Source organism: Uranotaenia lowii, chromosome 2 (assembly GCF_029784155.1).
Source record: "Uranotaenia lowii strain MFRU-FL chromosome 2, ASM2978415v1, whole genome shotgun sequence".
In the NCBI taxonomy this organism is placed as follows: Eukaryota; Metazoa; Arthropoda; class Insecta; order Diptera; family Culicidae; genus Uranotaenia; species Uranotaenia lowii.
In genome coordinates this window covers 371,031,070-371,054,439 of record NC_073692.1, presented here as the reverse complement: position 1 = coordinate 371,054,439, position 23,370 = coordinate 371,031,070, and the positions used below count along the sequence as shown (strand labels likewise).

Sequence of the window (23,370 nt, the reverse complement as noted above, 5' to 3'; positions counted from 1 at the left end):
AGAGAGCAGAGAGAGCAAAAAGAGAGTAGAGAGAAAAAAGAGAGTAGAGAGAAAAAAAGAGAGTAGAGAGAAAAAAGAGAGTAGAAAGAGAGAAAAAAGAGAGTAGAGAGAGAAAAAAGAGAGTAGAGAGAGAAAAAAGAGAGTAGAGAGAGAAAAAACAGAGTAGAGAGAGAAAAAAGAGAGTAGAGAGAGCAGAAATAGAGTATAGAGAGAAAAGTGAGAGTAGAGAGAAAGAAAAAAGGGAGTAGAGAGAAAGAAAAAAGAGAGTAGAGAGAGAGAAAAAAGAGAGTAGAGAGAGAGAAAAAAGAGAGTAGAGAGAGAGAAAAAAGAGAGTAGATACGGAGTGGAAAATGGAGTAGAGAGAGAGCAGAAAGAGAGAAGAGAGTTACAGAAAAACTAATATACAGAGAAAAAAGTGAAAAAATAGTGTTGAGAGAGGTAAAATCGAATAAAGATAGAGATAAAATGAGCAATAAAAAGAGAGTAGAGAGAGTAGAGAGAGAAAAAAAGTAGAGAGAGAAAAAATGAGAGTAGAGAGAGAGAGAAAAAAGAGAGTAAATTAAATATTTAGATTGGCTCAATTATATTAGTTTTAAACAGTTGTTTTGCACGAATGTTGACGAACTCGTACGGGGTCTGTATTTTCAACCCTTCGTTTCATACATTTTTCATACATACATTTTTTTCTATGGATTTTTAACAGATAAAGTATGAAAAATCGTATTGTTGTCTTGATGCATTGATGTATAATTTTCAACTGTTTTAATCGATTTTAAGGAAAAATAAAATGTCATGAAATAAAGAGTTTCAAAAGGTCTTGGATTTGGAACCTTAATGTTTGCCATTTATTCACAGCAGTTGCGCTGAAGATGTTCTCAATTGTCCGAGAGTATTTTCATTACTCATTTGTGCCTGAGTATGATCCGATGTGTTTGACTAATTTTCAGATACTTACAGTGTTTTGGTCTTAATAATACAAAGAAAATATAACAAATAATGAAAGTAAGAAGTATGAAGCATTATAATAACTGTTTTCAACCTAACGAGGCCCCAGTGAAGAAGATTTCACAAAACAATTACCCTACCTCATAGTTGAAACAATTTCGAGAGGCACAAAAACAACAACCTTCGAATAGTAAAACGATTAGATAGCTACACAGTAGAAGCGGATAGACCGCAGCCAAACGGAAACCCATGTACCATATGGCGGCGACACAACAAAATGTGTTGGATTGAGGCCCTGAAATCTGTGAAATTTGAACCTACGAAGAACACGTCGCTTACACACACCGTTCGCTCAAGGAAACGAAACGAAACAAACGCTTCCGTTGCGATTCAATGTGGCCCCGGTTCAGTTCAGTGCGGAAAAAACAGATGAACGATTTTTTAATAGGCGTTTTTCTTATGATCACAGAGAACAGACGTACAAGCTAGCCCACGAAACTTGTGTAAAAATCCCAACACCCTTTTTGAACTAATTTTTGTTTTTTGGCTACGATTACGCCTTTTCGAAAACTGGGCACTTAAAAGTTGATTTGTAACTCTTGAACGGCGCAATAGATGACACTGTTTGCAGTCAGTTTCTAACGTATTTTTTGGTGATAGCATTTGAAATTTTACACACTTTTTTGACGGTTTTTTGTTCGAGCTTGTACGTCTGTTTTCTGTGTTATGATTACAGTTGAAGTTTGTTTTCAAAGCTGTGAGAGATGGACGCCAGTTGTTGTGTCACTTTGCAAATAGTAGGAGATTCTTAAATCTGGTTTAAAAGTTCGAGTTCCGAAATACTCTGAATGCTTCTAACTGAAATCAAACTTTTGAGTATTCATAATTTTGGACTTAAAAATCAGATAATCAACCTAATTTGAGGTCGTCTAATTTTAGATTCTTTCACAGAAGCCGTTTCGTCTAACACTTTTGTATAGTTTGAATGGAAGCTATCAGCAGCACGAAACATCCGTTCATGTGTGGATATCGCACTCGTCTCGTCGTCGGAGGTACCGCCACTTTTGCTGGGATGGAACAGCCAACTCTCACGTTCACGTATCCGTTTGCTGCGGGTTCGCTGAAAAGAGATACGCGGCGGGACCAAAAACCATGGGCCGTCGTCTTGTGACGTTACACCACGACTAACTATGAAGTAGAGCATAGTCGGGAGGCACTTTACTCCAGCCAACCAACACATACTGGCTGAACTGAACGATGCTTCAACCGTGTCGTCGGCGTCCTCGTCGTCGGCGTCCTCGTCGTCGCAACATCATTTTTCACCCGCCACATGGCGACCGTTAATACGTATCGGAGCGAGAATGGTATGGGAAAGGCAACATCAAAACATTCACAACATCATCCCGAAACGCCGAACCGGGAAAGGAAGAACGAGAAACCCAAGAACAAAAAAAAAATGCTTCCCTTTAAATCACTTCATCTCCCAGGCTGCTCCCAGGGAGGAATGTTACACACCCAAGAATCTGCGCTATGCGCGGTGCTGCCTCAGAAACCATTATCATCCATTGCTGGCCGGTTTACGCCAACGGTTCTATCGAACTCGGCTAACAAAATCAAGCAAGATGTACCCGCGAAAACAATTTGTGCACACCCAAGCCAGAAACCGGAGCGCTGGCAAAAATTTCTGTCCTCGTCGATTCAGGGCAGGTTACGGGTTATTAATTTTCTCCCAGAGGCCTCAGCCTCAGAATTCCATCATCATCGTCCACATTCTACGGAAGCAAAAAAACGGCAAGAAAAAAAATCACCAACATAATCGTCAGTATCATGAACCTCTTCTCTAGTTAGTTGGTTCCATCTTCATTTTGAATTTATTATCATCGGATCGTCGTCGTCGTCGTCGCTCGCGGTAGCTTGATGTTCCGTGAATAACTTCAGATCTCTCCCCTCTCCCACCTAAGGTCTCACCTGGATGAGTAGGACCCTGCCTTACTCCGTTTTTTTTCTCGTTTTTGCTTCAGGATGGTTAAAAAACCGTTGACTGCTGTCGTCATCACTAGTCCGTCGTTGTTGTTGCCTATTTTTGTCTTGGTTGTGGTTGTGCTGAAATTTTAAACCGGGAGTGACAGGTGGACGCATGGAAGGAAGGAAGCATAGCAAAGCGCTTGGCGGATTCGAAAGCGCGCTTGGAGCTTCGGAATCAGTGGCGCAGAAAAGTTGGGGATTTCTGTTCCCCAACAGCTCTATTATCAAAATTTCAATACTAAAAATGAACTTCCAAAAATCAGCAATGGAAGTATGTTAATAATATAATTATTAAGGTTGATCTTATTTTTATTTATTTACATGGTTGTCTGGCTCACGACATAACCCGATGAACAATATTCCTCCAATTCACTCGGTCCATGGCAACCGTTCTCAACAACTTCTTGAATATCCCACATCCGCCAGATCAAGCTCCACTTGGTCTAACCCTAGGCTTTTTAATCGCCGTGTGCCGAATCTGTCACAGCATACGTACGAGTCTTTTATGCTTTAACGTCGTTAAGGCAGTCTAGCATCATCCAACTTTACTGGTCTCGCTCGAGGTCACTGGAATGTATGCTTATTATACTTCAAGAAACCGGATTTCGATGTCATTCCCCATATCCTGGCCACCATCGATTGGGAATCTGAACTCGATCTATTGAATCCCAATGCTGCGGTCGAAACCATTTCGCATATCTTAAATTTCGTTATCGACCGCTACGTGCTAAAGCGAGAATTTGCGGACTCCCTGGTTTACAAAAGAACTGCGTCGACTAAAGGCGGCGAAAAGATGTGCCCTTAGAAATCACAATAAGCTCAAATCCTCCCAAATTAAGAAGGAATATCGAAGACTGAACTTACCATTACCAACATTATCTTTTCCGATTACAACGTAACCTCAAGTACAACCCAAAATCGGTGTGAAAGCATGTCAAAAGTCAGCGGAATGAACCTGGTATTCAAACTCTAATGTTTCTTCCCCAGATCATGTGGAAAGTGCTGTTAGGAATGTTTCGCCACTCGGCTTCTGCATAAATAAAGCAGCGGCAAAGCTCAAAAACTCCCTTTCTACAGGCCCAGACGGTATATCATCTACCTTTCTAAAACCAATAAGGCCTGTTTTGCTGACTCCTGGGAGACTCAACTTTCAAGCTTTTCTTGGCAGAGCCACCAACTCTTCACTGTGGAAGGAAGCTTACATGTTTTCGGTCCAGAAAAAGGGAGATCGAAGAGATATAAAAAACTATAGAGAATATTCGCTTTATTTGCAATCTCCAAACTGTTCGAACTAGTCGTCATGGATCCGATTTTATCGTACTGGAAGCAAAATTTTTCAATCGATCAGCACGGATTTATGCCCAAACGCTCCACGACAACGAATCTGTTGATCTTCACCTCCTGGGTTGCCAGGTGCCCAGATTTGTCTGTAAAACCAAGACTTTTGACCCTTCGTCCAGTAATTGGTCAGACACAGATTTTGCCCAGATTTTTGCTGAGAGTGCCCAGATTTTACAGACTTTCAAAATTGACAGATAAAATCAATATTAATGTATCAAATTTGATATGTAAGTGGCAGATTAGACTAAAATCTGGCTTGTATTCTTTGGTATGACCAATCAATCATTAAACATTTTTTTTAAATAAGATCGGCCTCACACGATTCGCCAAATTTAATTTCTTGTTTAGTACCCAATTTGTGATTTTCCTTATACACACACAGCCTTTTTTCAAAATTGCCCAGATTTTTCATCCTCAACACCTGGCATCCCTGTTCACCTCCCATGTGCATGAAAGCTAAGGGGCCGTTCACTAATAACGTAAGCACATAGGGGGGTGGGGGGGTTTCACATTTGCTTACGATCTCGTACTAGGGGGGTAGGGAGGGTTTCCAAAAATCTTACGTAAGAAATGTTACATTGATAATTCGTCACAGCCATACGAAATCATATTACTCAGGTTTTATTTTTATTTCTCACTACCTATGTTGGTAATTTTTGATGTTATGTTATTAATCTTTTAATCTGTTTTAATTAATAAAAAAAAAGTTGCTGGTTCTATAAAATTAATAGAGAACCAATTCAAACCAACATGTCATCAGAAACACTGAATCACATTATTTAAAAAGATCGTCGCTAATCGCTTTTCATCATAACAATCTTTTTAATTGAGAAATTTATAGAAACAAACATGGAATTGGTGCGTTCTGACACCACGATTTGAAACATTTTATTTCGAAAATGACTTCATCAAGTAGAAGTCTTAAAAATCGATATGGGGGTGGGGGCTTTTAGATGGTAAATTTTTAGACAGTTTTTTCAGTGATACCAACCAAGCCACTAGCAAGTCTAAATTTTACAAACTATTTACCAAAAAAAATCGTAAAACTATATCGCTTATTGCTGAAGTGAATCTCAGCTTTTAGGTTAATTAACAACGTAATTGTCGTTAAACATTTTCCTACCAATTCTAGTAGCATAGAATAATATTTTTTTTAGATTTTTAGTTCATAAACAAAACATTTTTATGGTATCTTGTGCTAACCTGATTTCTCACTTGTTTTTAAATCGAAATTTAGATTTTTTATTGTTTATTCCATTGTGGAAATTCATTGAAGATTTTTGTAACCCCGAACATGCTGTGTCCTTAAAACTTAATGTTTTCTATAATCGTTTCATTTATGACGTTTCGAGAAAAACGCGCTTAAAAATTTTGCAACCTTTCTTAAATCGCTTGTCGGCGCTGCTGGCACCCCGGCTGCAGAAGACGACACAAAGAGGAATGTCAAGAAAGACGAGTCAGCATTTTAGAACGGAAGTTTGATAACGTGAAAGTGAAGCTCCCTCATTGGCGCGATTAAACTGAAATTAAAAATCAATTTGTGCAGTGTAGCTCAGGCGGTTAGTTAAAATAATCTTTCTCATATGTTTTGTAAACTATATGATGTTTGAATTTTAGGTTTGCTAGGCAGAAATAATATAAGTGCCACTAGGTAGTCTAACAGTGATATTAAACTACCTGTTGAGGTTAGAGTTTGAACTTGCGGCAACATATAGTCTACTAAAATTATATAATATATTCACAGGCTATTGTTGTCATCTCTGATCTGATACATATTTAGAACCTAAACCCGTAGAATTCCGTCGAAAAGCCCACTTAAATGTGAGTTGAATTAAAAACTGTAATCCTAAAATACCCACTAATTTGAATTTACTCTCTTCTAGTTTGAAGCTTTAATAAATATTGCTTTCGGAAAGTGTCGCTTTTTTCTACGGGAACATCGCTAATTAAATTTCACGAGGAATCTTGCAAGTCTATATGGTCAAAACGGTGCGTAGGATCATTTTTAATATGTTTTTATCGATACGACGGTGTTATCATGAAAAAATAGCAATTGTTTATAGACCCTAGCTGGAGTATGAAATTCGTCTAAATGTTTTATACACCCTTTGCTTTGTACTGTATGTCTCATATGTGTGAGCGATATGGAGATAAATTTTCCCTTATTTTTTGACAAAGGCTTATGGTTTTCGCTATAGGAGTGAGTGAATAGCTTTCCGCATTCTTCCCCTTTTTATGTTTTGCATATAGACCGTATGCTTACGAAAACTAAAAAACTTAAAACGGGTTTTGTGTTAAGGAGAGCTTATATTGGGCTGTTTGAATCCATTGAAAACGGGTTTTGTTTACTTTGTCTTTTATACCCTTTTCACATGTTGGTGCTGATTTCATCTGTTGTTTTGTATAAATTATGCTTTTCAAATGCAGTTATTTAGTTTGACTTAAGAAGAGCTCTGCTTTGAAGCATGGATGACATATTTTTAATATATTTGAGCTGAGATTTGAAAAAAAAAACGTGTCAATTTCTTATAGAATCAAAAACGTAAGATCTTACTAGGTGGGAAGGGGGGTTTTAAAAAATCTTACTTTGTCTTACCAGGGGAGGGAGGGAGGGTTGAAAATTTCCAAAATCGTGCTTACGTGATTAGTGAACGGCCCCTAAGTCTCGAACTGACGCCAATAAAATCATTGAAATTCAAGGCTATAATATTTTGAGAAATGATCGTTATCGTCATGGAGGTGGAATTTGTATTTATTTAAAAAAAAGATCTTAAATGTCGCATAATTTCCATTTCTGAAAATGATACACCAAATCAAACTGAATTTGTTCAACTTGAGCTTTTTATTGGAATAACTTCAATGTTGATCGGAGTTTATTATAATCCTATCTACCAAATGTTGACTGCTCAGATGTTCTGTTGAAACACTTTGAAGATTTTGCACTAAACTATGATTTTACATTCGTCATCGGTGACTTTAATACAGACCCGTATAGACGACACTCTAGAAAATCAAGCAATCTTCTTAATATCTTAGAAAGTTCTTCTTTTCATATAGTCAACTCTGAACCGACTTTCCTACTCATCGTAATGGGTGCTCATTATTTGATCTGTTTATTTCTAATTCTGTACACAACATCATTAAATTTAACCAAATTTCTTTGCCAGGTATAACGCCTCACGATTTGATTTTTACCTCTTTAAATTTTTCTCGGACAGATTCATCATCAGGATTCTGGCGTCGTTACTATGTTCGTTTTGATAAAGAATTGTTTCTTCAAACTATACAGAATGGCATGGTTTCTATTCCATTAATGATTCGAACCGACTTTTACAAATTTTGAATTCTAATTTAAACTTGCTTCATGAACGTTGCTTTTCACCGAGATTTATTAAAACCCGTAAAAACTCATGGTTTAATCGAGAAATTTAGATTGCAATGCCCAACAGGGACTTAGCTTACAAGACTTGGGTTCGTAATAAAAATTATGAAAATAGGGCAAGCTTTAAAGTGCTACGCAATAGAGTGACTTTACTAATTATGAAATCAAAAATAATTCATGATAAAAAGAGCATTAACTTTGATCTTCCCCCAAAACAACTATGGAAAAATGTGAAGAGACTGGGCATAACCAAAAATAACATTAGTGGAACAATTCTCAATTACACTGCAGATGAAATCAATGATTTTTTCAGTTCTAACTTCTCAACAAATGACATTTAATTTCAATGATATCCTTGACTATGAAACTGAGAATGCTGTTCACTCTATCAAATCTAACGCTACAAGTTATGAAAATATACCAATAAAACTTTTACAGTTAGCTTTACCTTTTGTTTTGCCGTTTGTTACTCACCTTTTTAATACTATCATAAGTACTTCCCAATATCCTTTCAAATGGAAATTAACTAAAATTATTCCTTTATTCAAAAAACCTAAATCTACAGCCATTTCTAACATGGTACGTCCCATAAGTATTCTGAGTGCTTTATCAAAAGTGTTTGAAAAACTCATGAAACACCAAATTACTTGCTACTGCCAGAATCTAAACTTAGTTCTTGAGTTTCAATCAGGCTTATAAAAGTTCATGATGACATAGCTAAAACTATTGATAAAAAAGGTATTGATTTTTCGAAAGCATTCGACCGAGTTTCTCATAAAAAGCTCTGTATTAAATTGAGTGAGAAATTTGGATTTTTTAAATCTGCTCCTACCTGATACATTCCTATTTATCAGGTAGGAGCCAATCTGTGTTATATGATGGCAGTTGATCAGAATTTAAACCAATAGTTTCGGGAGTTCCTCAGGGTTCAGTTTTGGGCCCAGTTCTATTCTCCTTGTTCATTAATGATCTACCATTAATATTTGAATACTGTTCGATTCATATTTTTGCTGATGATGTTTAACTATATTTATGCGTTGATGGGACATACAGCCCTATTGATGTTTCTCTTAGAATTAATGGTGATCTCGAAAAGCTCTCTACCTGGTCTGAGAACAATAAAATCCGAAAAAACTAAAGCAATGCTTATTTCAAAATTGAAAATAAAACCTCCTACACCAACTCTTTGGATTAATGGAGTAAGCTTAGTTTTTGTGGATCAAGTTAATAATTTAGGTTTGATAATGATACACAATTTTGTCTGGAAATCTCAAGTGAACAGTCAGTGCTCAAAAATGTATTTCACACTGAAACAGTTAAATTTAACAACTCGATATCTTGATGTGAACACGAAAATAAGGTTATTCAAGACCTATTTACTTCCCCACTTAATGTATTGTAATTTTATTTATTCTAATGCCAGTTCAGAATCACTTTCTAGAATACGAGTAGCTTTGAATGCATGTGCTAGATACGTTTTTAATCTTAATCGTTATATTCTAATGTTTCCCAATATCACTTACCTTTACTTGGATGCTGCTTCGACATTTTTTCAAAATACCGATCACCCTTAGTTTTTCACAAATTGATTTTTTCTAGGAAGCCCAACTACTTATACTCTTTATTGGTTCCTTTACGCAGTGAACGAATATCAAGCTTCGTTATTCCGGTACACGGTTCAGCTTATTATGGTAATTCTTTTATGGTTAGAGGCATTGCTAATTGGAACCGTTTATCAATTGAAAGCAAACTTATGAAATCTAAATTTTTGTTCAAGAATGATATTCTGGCTAGACTTAACAGGGGAATTTATTGAAGGCAACTCAACCGACATAGTAGAATTAATGTAATTTTTTTTATCTCAATCAAACACCTCAGAAACTAAATCAGAATTGTAACTCAAATTGTAACGATTAAAAAGACTAGTCTTATGTTACATGAATAAACGAAAATTTAAATCTAACGATGTGCTCTCACTCCTCGATGTCCCGAAACTTTGTTATGCTGATGATATTAAACTGTTCTAAACCATAAACGGTCGAGACGTCATCGATTTCCCGCAAAACCAGTTAAATCTATTAGCACAGAGTGGTGCGACATCAGCCTTTGCGACCAATGGCCAAGGACTTCAAGGACGTGTACTGCCTGAAGAGTCTGTATTGCAGCATATAGTTCGGTCCATCCTCGAATACGCCTCAGCTGTCTGGTGTCCCTAAGAAATACCAGAAAGGTACCGAGCGGCTCGAGGCTATCCAGCGGCGCTTTTTGCAAAAGGTCCTCAGATACCTAAACTGGCAAGATCCGTTTCACCTGCCAAGCTACGAACGCCGATCTACTGACTGACATCGCGAATCGATTGTCCTACGCTACTGGATGCTATTCCTCTTAGTGTGAGACCCCAAGGACTGAGAAACCAGGACCGTTAACTGTATGTTCCCATTCGATTGAACAACTACGGAGCCAATAGTGCATTCATCGATGTCATGAAAACGTTCAACCGCTTTTTGACCTTTCTAGGGATGTTTTCCGAAGAATAGTTTTTAGTATATTGAGAAATCGTTAGTTAGATGTAAATTTTGTGTAATTTTAATTAAAATTTTTAGTCATCATTTGGACCTATACTTGGACTGTTGATTGAATAAACAAATAGACAGATCGATTGATTTGTTTCGTGTACAGTGCGTTGGATAGTGGAAAGTCTCCTCTAAGTATACGTGGCAAATTTTTAGAAATGACGAATTTTTTTTCTTGAAATTCTTCTAAAAAAGACACCGTGTGCATCGATTTTAAATATGTTGGTTTCTTTTTTTATGTAATTCAACTTTCGTTAACCCGCCTATGGAAATTATGAAACACATAATTAGACTCTTTAATGATAACAAAAATGAACCACGTACCAACACTCGAGTTTTCCAGCATGTCCCTACCGACTGGCTAGCATGCCGTAACATGTGAAGCTAGCACTCAGCCAAGGACTCAGGGATAAGGATCATGTCGAGAGGAAAACCCAGAGTCTATGGCCCAAATGACAACAACCCAACAAGTGGGTCGTCGTTGTCGTCGTCAGTCGTTCGTCTCGATGGAAAGAGCTACAGCAGAAGTATGTACCTAGTGCTCAACGAAGAAAAAACCCACAGGGCAATCCAAACACGCTGCTATTTTTATAAACACATCATCATGATAGGACAATGTGCACTCCGTTTGTTGACGTTTGTGTGGAAGAAACCTGCATTCATAGCTGCATGTATCTATGTTGTGTGCATCGGTGTTGGTTACATAAAGCATAGAATCCTATCACTTTTACAGTTTTCCTTCTGTCTATGTATGCAAAGCATAACGTGTTTATTATGCAACTCCTGCCTGCTGCCGTTGCTGCACCATCAACATCACATCTCCTCTTTAGGGTTGATTTCGCTGGATCTGTGTGTAAAAGTACCCAAGTATGACGGAGACGAACAGTTTTCTTAAGACCGTCGTCGTGTTAAGTTGCGTTGCGAGTTATGTTGAGGGCATTTTCAAAAAAAAAAATTCTCACAGTCCGCGCTCTTCGGATCGTCTCAAGAGGGAACTGAAAAAGGGGTTCGGTTTACAAAAGAAGTGCAGCAGGTATTTTTTTCTGACCGTCCTTTCGCGCCAAGTGAAACGGCCCAACTTGTGGTCTGTCAGTCAAGTCAAGTGTGTACCTTACAAGAAAAGAGAGTGTCTCGTAATTTTTTCCTCTTCTGATCGTCGTTTTTGTTTTCATCTCAGAGTTTTGCTGTAGATTTATGCTAGCGGTTTTCTTCTGTCTTTAAAAAGACAAACCTTCGACCGGTAAGTTGAAATTGCCAAGATGCTTCCGTTCGTAGAGATGGGCCTCTATTATCACCTTGGCTCGTTGTGTGAGATGATAGATTGCATGGTCAATGGGACGGTTGTTTACATTTAGCGGTTTATGGAAATTTGTGAGATTTTTTTGGGGTAGGGTGTTTGCACCGTCCATTTGAAAGTGCTAATATTTGTTTTGACTTTTATTTAGCTCAGTCGAATTGATTACACAATGAATGCTTTCAATAAGCTCCAACTTTCATCGTTGAAAGTAACGTCTCAATCAAAAGAACTGATCACATTATAGAAAGCTCACCTTCCAAGGCATGACATTACCCTACCACACAGTTTAGTCTCTGTCAATTGACCACAAAAGAGCCTACCCTATGTTTAGAAGAAAATCGAGAAAGCGTTTCATTGTTTTGTGTCGTTCCTTCCTATACATAAGTGTATCGGAGCGGCCGGAAATAGATTTATCAGCTGCAGCATGTGATGTATCCCGTGGAAACTAGGTCAGCCATTAATGTTAACTTTCCCATCACCACTTTGCTTCGTCTTGAGTGGAACACCACAACATGGAGCTGTTTGTTGTAATGCAGGGTAGCCACAGAACCGGGAAAACCGGGAAAAACCGAGAATTAAAAATCGCACCGGGAAAATCAGAATCATAATTCAAATTTCCATGTTAGAATTTAACAGTTCAAATAATGTGTAAGAAGAATATCATAAGTTTTGGAATTTATAAGCTTCTCTGATCTCTCTTTGATAACCTCTAAATTGGAAAAAAAACTCACTAATTTTACCTGATTATAAAGTTTAAAACTGCCTCGAAGAATGATAAGAGAAATTCAGAAAGTCTCTTAATATTTGTTCAATATCATTACGATGATTAAAAAAACTATCAATCATATGATAAAAACAAGCAAACTAGTTCAATTTTAAATCCAGAATTTATTTTTGCAAATTTGGAAATGTATAAAGTTGCTAGTATTAGAATTTTCGCTTGGTAGTGATTAATTCAAGAATTAAACACAAGACAATCATCTTAACGCACGCAGGGTGTTTATTGGTAGCTTAATAATAATAATAAATTTGACAATTTAGCTGACTTTAAAAGGAAACAATCGCCTATCAAACCCATTGCTTGAAAAAAAAAACCAACATGGGGTCCAGATCTATTTTTTTAAGTTGTGCTTTAAAAATTAACTTTTTCCGATTACTGGTCATATTTTATCCAGAAAATTTTAAATTACACTTATAAATTTTTAGCAACACTGACAGAATTTTTAAGAGCTTTCTTATGAGGATGTGTTTATGTCGATAGAAGACACTATGTTAATTATTTAAAAATGTAAAAATGATTGCATGATACTCCCCTCAAAATATGCGTATTTGTATTATTTCAGAAAAAATATCCTTGAATTTGAATGTTTCAAAAGACCCATGGAAATAAACAAAATTACAAAATTATTGGAACAAAATTTATGTTTTTTCGTTTGCCGAGGGGTTGAGAGCTGATTTTGTCTTATTTGTGCTGCATATATCCAAAAAAGCAGCTTGTTTTTTTTCTGCTAGCTCTAGTTTTTGAGTTTCAATGGTTAGCTTGAGAAATTTGTTTGCAACATTTCTAAGAAACTTAAATCGAAATCGAATAAATGATCATCAATGATCTTCTAAGACCGCGAGTAGTTGAAACTTGTGAGAAAACTGAGTCGTCATTTAAGTTTATTTATCGCAATCTGGTAAAATATGAGAATTTAAGGAAATTTTTGATTTTTTCTATCAACAAGATTTTTTCAAAGTCAAGTCAAGTAAAAAAAATCGTAGTCTTCAACAAATTGCTCCTTTTTAATTTTTTTTATCAAGATTCGCAATTTCGATTATACATATATAAAAATGTTATCTTGTACTTAAAATTCATTGATTCTGAAGTAATGATTTTTTTTAAAGTTTAATTAGATTATCAATCAATTTGAACTGTAAAATTATAAATTGCAATTTTACCACGCTATGAAAATCAATAGTAAATGTTTGTTATTTTTATTGATATACGAAACATCTGATTTTATCATAACAAATTAAGATATCACAATTTTGAATTCTGTTTGCATTTTTTTTTTAATATTATTGACAATTATTGACTTTTCCAATGTAAAAAAATCCCAACTGAATTCTAAAAAATGGTAGGGAAAACTGAGGTTATTATGAAAAAAGATTATTCTTTTTTGGTCTAAAATCTGTTGAAGATTACCCACCCAGACAACCAGAAGTCGTATTTTATTTTACAGATTATATCGTATAGAATGTTAGTTTAACTCATTTTCGTATATCTGCACCTACAATGTGCGGCCCATGCATATTCTTTATCGTATTTGAATACATTGCATGATTTTATTACCACAATACAATCCAAATCAAGAAAATGTGTGCTAATAGGGCGTTTGCACAGTACATTAGTATAAGTAAGCCGTTGGGCAAATAAATGTGACAGTCCCCTGTTAAATGAATACAAATCCACTGAAAAAGATATTTTTTGAAGAATTAATGAAAGCTATTGAAAAGTTTCTTATGTACAACACATTTTTCGAAAGCTTGGTCATTTATTGACTTGTTTGTGATTTTTTTCTTATTTTGAGTGAAGTTCATTAACAAAAATGAAGACTTTGTACAGGATATGAGCGTTTTTAGTGAAAGCTGGACAAATATTGCTCAAGTTCATTAATCAATTTCGTGACGAAAACTCTTAACATCATCTTCCTGGTTCTAAATTTTATATGATAGACCCTGTTGTGTTGTGAGCCTACTTGGTTGAATGATTCAACTGAATCAAAGCAATCGAAAGATTCCTTTTAATTCAACCACGGTAAATGAAAAGTTCATATACCAGTATTTCGATAGCAACTTACTACCTTCTTCAGTGAACATTCATCAATCGAAAACGTTCACTGAAGAAGATAGTAAGTTGCTATCGAAATACTGGTATAGGAACTTTTCATTTACCGTGGTTGAATTAAAAGGAATCTTTCGATTGCTTTGATTCAGATGATAGACCCAAAAACGTGAACAAAGAATCCGGGGGGACCGTTTAATGGGCTTTACAATGATGGTTGGCTTGTTTTTCATTTTTTGTTTTGCTTGGTTTCCCACTGATATCCAACAAAATAATCGCAGAATCGTTTCCACTTGTTAGCAAATGTTCCGAAATATACTTTTTGAGTGTTTTTTAGAGAAATTAAGAATTCATTCAAGGGAAAACCAACATTTTGGTTGAATTTTGCTTTTTTCGCATATAAAAACCTCTAATGTGTGCCCAACAGACCTCTTGTATGTGTGTGTAGCAAACGCCCTATGGCCTCCAAAATAATACCTATGGACTGGTTTTGCTGCATTATATACGATATGTTTACACGTATATTTGCACGTTTATTTGTGTTGCAACTTCGAAATACCCACCAAATGATTGTCTGGGACGATGATCAGCCATGATTGACAGACTTTGTCATGCTATGCATAAAATAATTCGAAATAAAGATTTTTTTACACATGAAATACGATATATATTATCATAACAACCAGGTGTTAGATCTTAGCAGAAAGAAAGTAAGCTCGCAACTTTGCTTGTCACTTGGAGATATATGCTATAAAATAGTATATCTGCATTGATTCGTAACAATGTGCATGCAATCGTATACCTACGCAAATTAATTCGCATGTCTGATTTTCGTAAAACGTATTTGCTGGCAATCGTAATAGTATACAAATAAGTTCAATAACATCGTTTATGATGATAAGACATCGATGATTAGAATCGTATTTAAGGAGGCTCCCACATGTTGATCTATTTTTAGATCATCGATGACGTGTTTTACGATTTAAAAGATCTTAGTTATAGAAATTTACGATTTGCTTTTGGTTTAATGCCTTTGAAGCAAATCCCCTCGAATTTATATATTCCAGATAGCGTCGAGGAACCATCATGAGCTGCAGATCGTATTGTCAGAGGATCAAGTCCGTCTACTAACAATAACTTCATGAACGTTGAAACAAATCAGCAATCAGGCAAATAATAAATTTGTACGATATAAATTTGAATTTGACAGCAAAAACGCATTTCTTTGAAATAATCTTATTTTTATTATTTTTAAGGATGAATAAACCAATCGGTTTAAAATCCTTAAAAAAAATCTTATTTTTATTCAACTGACGAAAAAAGAGAGCCCTGAACTCAAGTCGCAAAAAATGACCAAATAAGTCGTCAAACTTTCCTTATTGTTGGGAAAAATGTCGTAGATAAAGATATTCCCAATCGCATATTGAGCGAATACCTACAATACTACAAACTCAATCATCTGTATGATGATGTAAGTTGTCATAGTATATTCCAAAAAGAATCAGGGTAGTCGTAAATGACAAATCGTGTAAATCGTAATTCAATACAATCCAAATCAAGAATATGTGTGCTAATGTACCTATATGGCCTCCAAAATGATACGTATATACTGGTTTTGCTGCATTATATACGATATGTTTACACGTATATTTGCACGTATCAAAAATGACAAAAATGACAAAAATGACAAAAATGACAAAAATGACAAAAATGACAAAAATGACAAAAATGACAAAAATGACAAAAATGACAAAAATGACAAAAATGACAAAAATGACAAAAATGACAAAAATGACAAAAATGACAAAAATGACAAAAATGACAAAAATGACAAAAATGACAAAAATGACAAAAATGACAAAAAATGACAAAAAATGACAAAAATGACAAAAATGACAGAAATGACAAAATGACAAAATGACAAAAATGACAAAAATGACAAAAATGACAAAAAATGACAAAAAATGACAAAAATGACAAAAATGACAAAAATGACAAAAATGACAAAAATGACAAAAATGACAAAAATGACAAAAATGACAAAAATGACAAAAATGACAAAAATGACAAAAATGACAAAAAATGACAAAATGACAAAAATGACAAAAATGACAAAAACGACAAAAAATACAAAAATTACAAAAATGACAAAAATGACAAAAATGACAAAAAATGACAAAAATGACATTTGCACGTATATTTGCGTTGAAATTTCGAAATACCCACCAGATGGTTGTCTGGGCAGGTGAATATGGGGTAATAATGAACATTGTTAAGATTCTTGTTGCGTAACATTTTTTTTTTGGGTTGGCAATATTTCTAGAGGATTCTGAACAATGCGTCTAGATACGATTCTGGTTTTCCAAAATTTACCCTTAATTAGCACGCAGCCCGTGGCGTAGAGGATAGCCTTCAAGTCTTCTAAGCCAGCGGGCATAAGATCGAATCCCGGTCACGGCACACATAGTACACTTTCTGTGAGTTGGTGGTTTTAGCATCTGTGAGATGCTAGCCATTATATCCTCGAAAAATGTACGCTTAGAGTTAAGAAAAAAGGAATCTCTTCGAGGAAACATCAAGTTTCATTGAGATCCTGTATGTGTTTGTGTTCGTTTTTAAAAAAAAAAAAAATAGTCATGGGGAGTTTTTGTATTCACCAAGGAACAGGAAATCGTGTCCTACAATCTCATATTCACAGTTTTGAGAAACTGATTCAGTTATGTATAACGGTTTAATTACAAGATCTTGATGGTTATTAGTACTTTAAACATTGGAGATAAGATTAGATGATCAAACAAGGCTTTAAAACAAGTAGTCATAATTACCCCACATTTTGAAAAAAAAGCAATTATAATCAATTCTCTGTGAATCAGTGAAATAAATTATCACTTGAAGATACATGTATTATTGAATGTAAAACGTCTGAAAACAACATTTTACTGAATTTTCTGTGACAAGGGAGTTACATAATTAAACGCCCTCTGAACAATTTTTAAAATAACGATTATGTGTGGGAAGTTGATGATGACCCCTCTCTTTCACTAGAAGGCGGGGAGGGCTCTACCATACAAAAGAAACATGTTTGCTTAACCTGACAATGAAGCCAAATTTGGTATAGGAGGGTATTCGGTTGCAAACAATATTTGTATGATGATTTGAGAACCCTACCTTCTTCCAGAAGGGAGATAGCAAGGGGAGAGGGAGCTTCCATACAACTTTTTACTTAATTTGAGAATTAGTTAAGCAAATGAATCCAAAGTTTACATGAGACATTATAGGTGTACGAAAAATGATAATTTAGGTAGGGCCACTCTCTTCTTCCAGAGGGGTAATAAAAAACGGGTAAGGTGGATCTCATACTCTTTTTTCTGCAAAACTCGAAAATATATCGATCAAATGAAACCAAATTTGGCATGAGAGGGTATTTGAGCGCGTAGATTGTGATTATGATTGTTTCAAACCCCTCCCTCCCTCCACAGAGGATATAGAAAGGGAGGGAAGGGATTCTCTTATATAATTTTTTTGCATAACTTGAGAGCTGATCAAGCTGATGGAACGAAATTAAGTATTTGGGTACAAAAAATATTTAATGTTGATTTGGATCTCGTATTTGAAAGAAATTTGGCATGGGAAAGTTATTAGAAACGAGAATTTTTTCTAAAACTGTTTGAGACAGTGAGACCTCTTATTCCTTATATTGGGACGATAAGAAAGAAGAAAGGAGGCCCCAATCCTTTTAATTTTAGTTTATCAAGCAAATAGAACTAAAATTGGCATGGGAGAGTATTTGTGTACGAGAAATCTATTATATAAAATTCTCTTGTAACGGTGTTTGTAGTACTACTCCTCCGAAATGACCCAAATGATTCGAATGAAATTATTTTTAGAATATTCTGTAGCCATGCGAATCGGTTTATATCGAATAAAAACAACACAAAGTCGCATCAATTGTCCGTAATAATTAAATTTGTAGTTTTTTGAATGAAATGAAAGTCATGGCTTCCATATTTTCGAGATTTTTTTTTCCTTTGGGCGGTTTGTTTTTCGTCTCCAAGGTCGAGGCGTCGCGACCTGACGTCGTTAGAAGATAGTAACTATGGCATAGCATACTGATCAGTGAGAATATTTTGGCGCGTATTTCTCAACCAAGCATATTTTCAATGCAAGTGGTGGCGATATGAAGCCTCGATGTGATTTTTTTTTGTTCTTGATTCCTAGCTCATTTCTACAGCACATGGTTATGAATGACGCCTAGATGTGACTCAGGTTGACATTTTGCTGATCGAATCAAACATAGGTATAATATTTGTTTTGCCAAAATCTGAAATTGAAAAGTCAGGCATCCATTTTTAGAGATTTTCTTTTCTTCGAGGGGTTTGTTTTTCGTCTCCATGGGCGAGGCGTCGCTAGCAAACGTCGTTGCAAGATAATAGTAACCAAAGCATACTGTCCATCGCTGGAAAAATTTAAAAATTAGGCGCCTATTTCTCAACTAAGAACCTATATTTCTTATGCACGTTGGGGCGATATGCAACCTAGATGTGTTTTTTCCTTACTTATTTGTACACAGCACATGGTAATAAATGACGACTAGATGTGACACGGATTGATATTTTATCGATCGAATCAAAACCATATAAACGATTTCAAATATTAAAACAATTTTTAATTCGTGTTAATTTAAGTAGTAAATTGTTGTCCAAAAGATATGAATTTGGTAATGATAAATATAAAATAATGACACTTTTTGAACGTTTGAAAATAAGAAATTGGGAAGCTTTACATTCAATTTAGTATAATCCGATACGCCTAGAACGCTGGACACATTAACTGAACGAGAGTCTGTTCTTTGAAAGAGATCAGATAGGATTGAAGTTTTTAAAGGCCGAATGAATTTTTTGATTTTTTGCAAACGTAAGTTGAAGTTATCAATAAAATAATCTACTTTTCTATAACAAAAAGTGAGGATATGAATTTTCCGGAAGAATTTTCAATTAAGAAAGTAAAATAGAGCAAGTGCAAACTTTCAACTTTTACGAAAAGTGTAGACATTAATTCTCCATCTAAAAATTGTTGGGCCCAAAAAAAAACTATCTGATTACATAAACTCAACTCTTTTTTTTTTTAAATCATTCATCAAAAAACTGTTTACACGTTTACTGTTTGTTTACACACAATTCAAGTACGAACTTAACATGAAAAGTTTGTTTTTGTTTAACATATTTTGGCTACATAGAAGAGACTTTTGATTCACTTTTTTGTTGAAAAGTTTTTTTGTGATTGATATTCCAGGGGCAGCAGATTTTTATGATGAACGTTTAATATGACCTGAAAGTGTTAAAAGTAATATAAATTCATGTAATTTCTTTGGTGGAATAAGTGAAAACGCGCCATTTAGCAATGAAACATCTACAATTCAAGAATTTTATCTCCAAAATGGCCAGAAAGGATATCCCGACTGTTGAGTCTGAAGCGGATATTCAAAATTATTATAAAGGTCTTTGTTGATCAAGGTCTTTTGGTTGAACAGCATTCAGTGAAATTGAAGTATCAAGCATTAATTTATTCCGGAGAAAACTTAGTATATATCAATGAAAGTTGATGAAACAGACAAACAAGAACAAGTATTAAATTCATTTTAAAGTCTTTTCACTGACGCATCTGAAAAAGACCTATGTGTTATCACTTGCCCCAATAAATGATACAAATGTATACTTCAATATTTCTTTTTGTCAACATAACTAATATTTTTTTTGAAAATATGATTTTTTTTTTCAGAAAATATGAAAGTTGAACTGTGGTGATATTCGTTTGCATTTGCCCCTATGTTTCATTTTTGAAATGAACTCACGAAACCATCAAAGCCTGAACAGATTATTTCATTTCGATCTATTAAATTTTAAAAAATCTGCTTTCCAATTAAATGTTATTAATCTTAAAAATTTTACATAATCCTAAATGAAATCAAATGAACTAATTTGCATTTTTTGCTTGAATAAAAAAAAGGGATTTGCAGTATACAAAATCGTCAGATTTAATGCCATGACAAATGCTGTTTGGGAACATTTTAAGTTGAAATGTGTAAAGTCTATAACTTAAGTATCAGGCGAAACTTTTTGTAAATGATTTTGGTGAAAATATGGATTTTAATTCAAACTGCTTTGAAGCATGAGGATGATGAATAAAAAGCTGTTTGAAAATGGTTAGTAAAAAATCTTTTCTTATGTGTTTCAATTATTCAGCTCTTAAAAATACACCATCCAAAGCTAATTGGGAGCTGAAAGCGCTGCGTTAGGCAAAATATTCGGAAAACACTTCAAAAATTTTCCAAAGATTCATAAGCAATATATTCCAATAAATGAGATACTTTTTATTTCGGTTTAAACCTTATTGTGAACTCGAACAAAACGGAATAAATCACTAAATGGAATATAGCAAATGGAACATACATATTATCAACATACAGTTATTTATGGAACAAGTAACAAAAATTGGATTTTAAAAGACCCGTTGATTTAAAATTCTATGTTTTAATTTAGATAGAATTAAGCGGGACGATTCGAGTTAAGGGAAAGAAGGGAAATGTAAAAAAAAAACTAGGAAAAATTGAAAATGAAACGCCAAGTTTAACATGGTAAGACGAAGTTTACCGGGTCTGCTAGTATTTCTATAAGGATTTAAACCTCTATTCACCACCAATTGGTTGAGATTTTGGGTTCAAATTTTCCGTTTTGTGCATTGAACGGTTTTCTAGAAACGACCCGCTTCCAAAAGAGCCGTTTTCAAATTGGATTGCATTTGAACTAAAAAAAAATCATAATAAGCTTCCGTACCAAATACCAGCTTTTGAAACCAAATATATGGTCGCTGAACCTTTAGAAGGTTTTAAAGATGAACAACCATTGGAAAAAATCGGACAATATTAGGTTCGACATGGAATTTGGAAGGGCAACTATTAGGCACCGACTATATGTTTTAAATGTTTTTTTTTTAAATTTTGATGACACTTTTTTTGAACTCTTGACTCTTTTGGATCTTGTTGATCAAGCCTGAAGCAGTACAATCGTCAAAAAAAATCGAGCGAAATGATTTGAATACTGCATAAAATCCAAAATCATGTGCTTAGTTGTGCAACGATTGGAAAATCACTTCATGACATTTGTTTCTGAAGAAAAAAAAAAGTAGAATAAAATCTCTAATAGGCGATGGAAGCGCTGACGAATTTGGGTGATGGTTTTGCATTAGTGCAAGTGGGATGCAGCTATAATTTCACCCAACTTTTGACAGTTCTAAAGGCGTTTTTCTTAAGGAGAGAAAGAATAACTTTTCGCTTCCATCGCCCATTAAAAGTAGATCAGATTGCGTTCGACCCCGATGGGTTTCTTCATCGCTTCTTATCAACATCGAAACGGCAAGCACAAAGAATCATCCAAGTAGTCTAAAGCTGTTCGCAAAACAAAAGCCCTAGCACACATTTCCCAACTCATATTCGATTTCTTCTACCTAAAGCGCTTTAGCTATGATTTTTCCACCTATCGATGCTTTAATTTCTGTCTTATTATTGTACTTTCAAGCGACGATCTTAATAAGATAACCAAACCACAAGTTGTTATTAAGTTGGCACCCTGTGCTTCAGCGAATTTTTAAACATATTCGGTCGTTGTTGATCTAACACCAATTGTTCTTTTTTGAAGCATTTTTTACTACAAACAGTCATCAAAAAATGTAGATACATTGATACATATTGGTGAGTGAATTCTCGGACTGCTTTAGCAGAAATTTGTAACAAGTGACCACCTTGCTCTCTGGCATGTTTGAGTTACGTTTAAAAAAACTGTCAGTTATTATTAATCTCCCTTTTTTTATTTAGGTTTTGGTGTTCCATGTCAATTTATGTTTTATAAAGTTGTATTGACATTGCTTTCAAGCAAAACATTTATGGAAAAGTCTTATAAAAAACTTCCAAATGCTTTCTGTGTCTTTCTATGCTTCTGATTTGATTTTCGACACTCAGTTTCATAGAGTCATCAATAAGTTGAAGTTTCAAAACGATGTGTATGTCATTCGGTATCGGAAATGATTGATTCGAAATCGATTAACCTAAGCATCAATCAAAAGACATCACCCATCATCATCCTAAAACGTAGGAAAACCAACGTCGGAATGTCGTCGTGCGTGTTACTTATTTACCTACCACAACCCAACGATCATCATTCATACGGCGCGCATCAAATATCGCCACTGCGCAATCTGGAATTTTATTGCTCGATCAGCTTGGGTATTTCACCTCCCTGCTTTTGGAGCTGCCCCCAGTTTGATGTTGTTGTTGATCATGGAAGTTCTGTGTGGTGTGGTCTGCCACTCTTACAAAATCCAAGTATGTACTATTTACTAATACAATTACCACTAACCACAAGCCAGCCAACGATGGTGGTAAGCTACTAGAGACCCGGTTGTTCAGTAGTTTGTCCCACTCTTTTGCGCAACCCCGGTAAAGCGTTTGCGAAAGTTGCTCCGACAAAATATATGTACTAGTATATTTACAGCGGTCCAAGACCTCAAGTCGAGCTCAGCAGCAAACCCCTTGACACTAAGTGAGGGGTACCTCTTTCGAGTAACCAAGCCAAATGGTTAAGTGACGAACGACGGGGACTTTTAACTCTCTCCTCCGGCTCAGTATACCAACATATTAAAGCAACAAAAACAAATACAAGAAATAAACTTGCAGAGAGAGCTGATATTCCGGTCCGGGTCCGGGTCCGTGCCTTCGTGCTCCGGACCGGTAGTTGTGACCTTATGAATGGGTTGAAGTAAAACTTGGCAATTCATTGGGAATTTTTACGACACACTCGACGCGCTCGCTCGATTCAGCCCTCCGCCGGCCGCAGCCGGTTTCCGATGCTGCTGCTGCTGCTGGTTTGGCATAGCTTTCGTAAGTTGTCGCGTACTCGCGTAAGTGTCGGATGTGTTTTCCCTATGT

General features: G+C 35.3%; 1 protein-coding gene across 2 annotated transcripts in view; it reads left to right on the top strand.

Annotated features, from left to right (window-relative positions):
* LOC129750155 (membrane-associated guanylate kinase, WW and PDZ domain-containing protein 1) overlaps positions 1-23,370 on the top strand; it is a 77,761-nt gene that overhangs the window by 3,935 nt on the left and 50,456 nt on the right. Inside the window, exon 1 of one of the 2 annotated variants that reach the window (XM_055745399.1) lies at positions 11,175-11,506. The exons of the other annotated variant lie outside the window; for it this stretch is intronic. The gene's annotated coding sequence lies outside the window, so the exon portion shown is untranslated. Of the gene's footprint in view, positions 1-11,174; positions 11,507-23,370 lie in introns of those variants that run through there. 2 annotated transcript variants of the gene reach the window in all.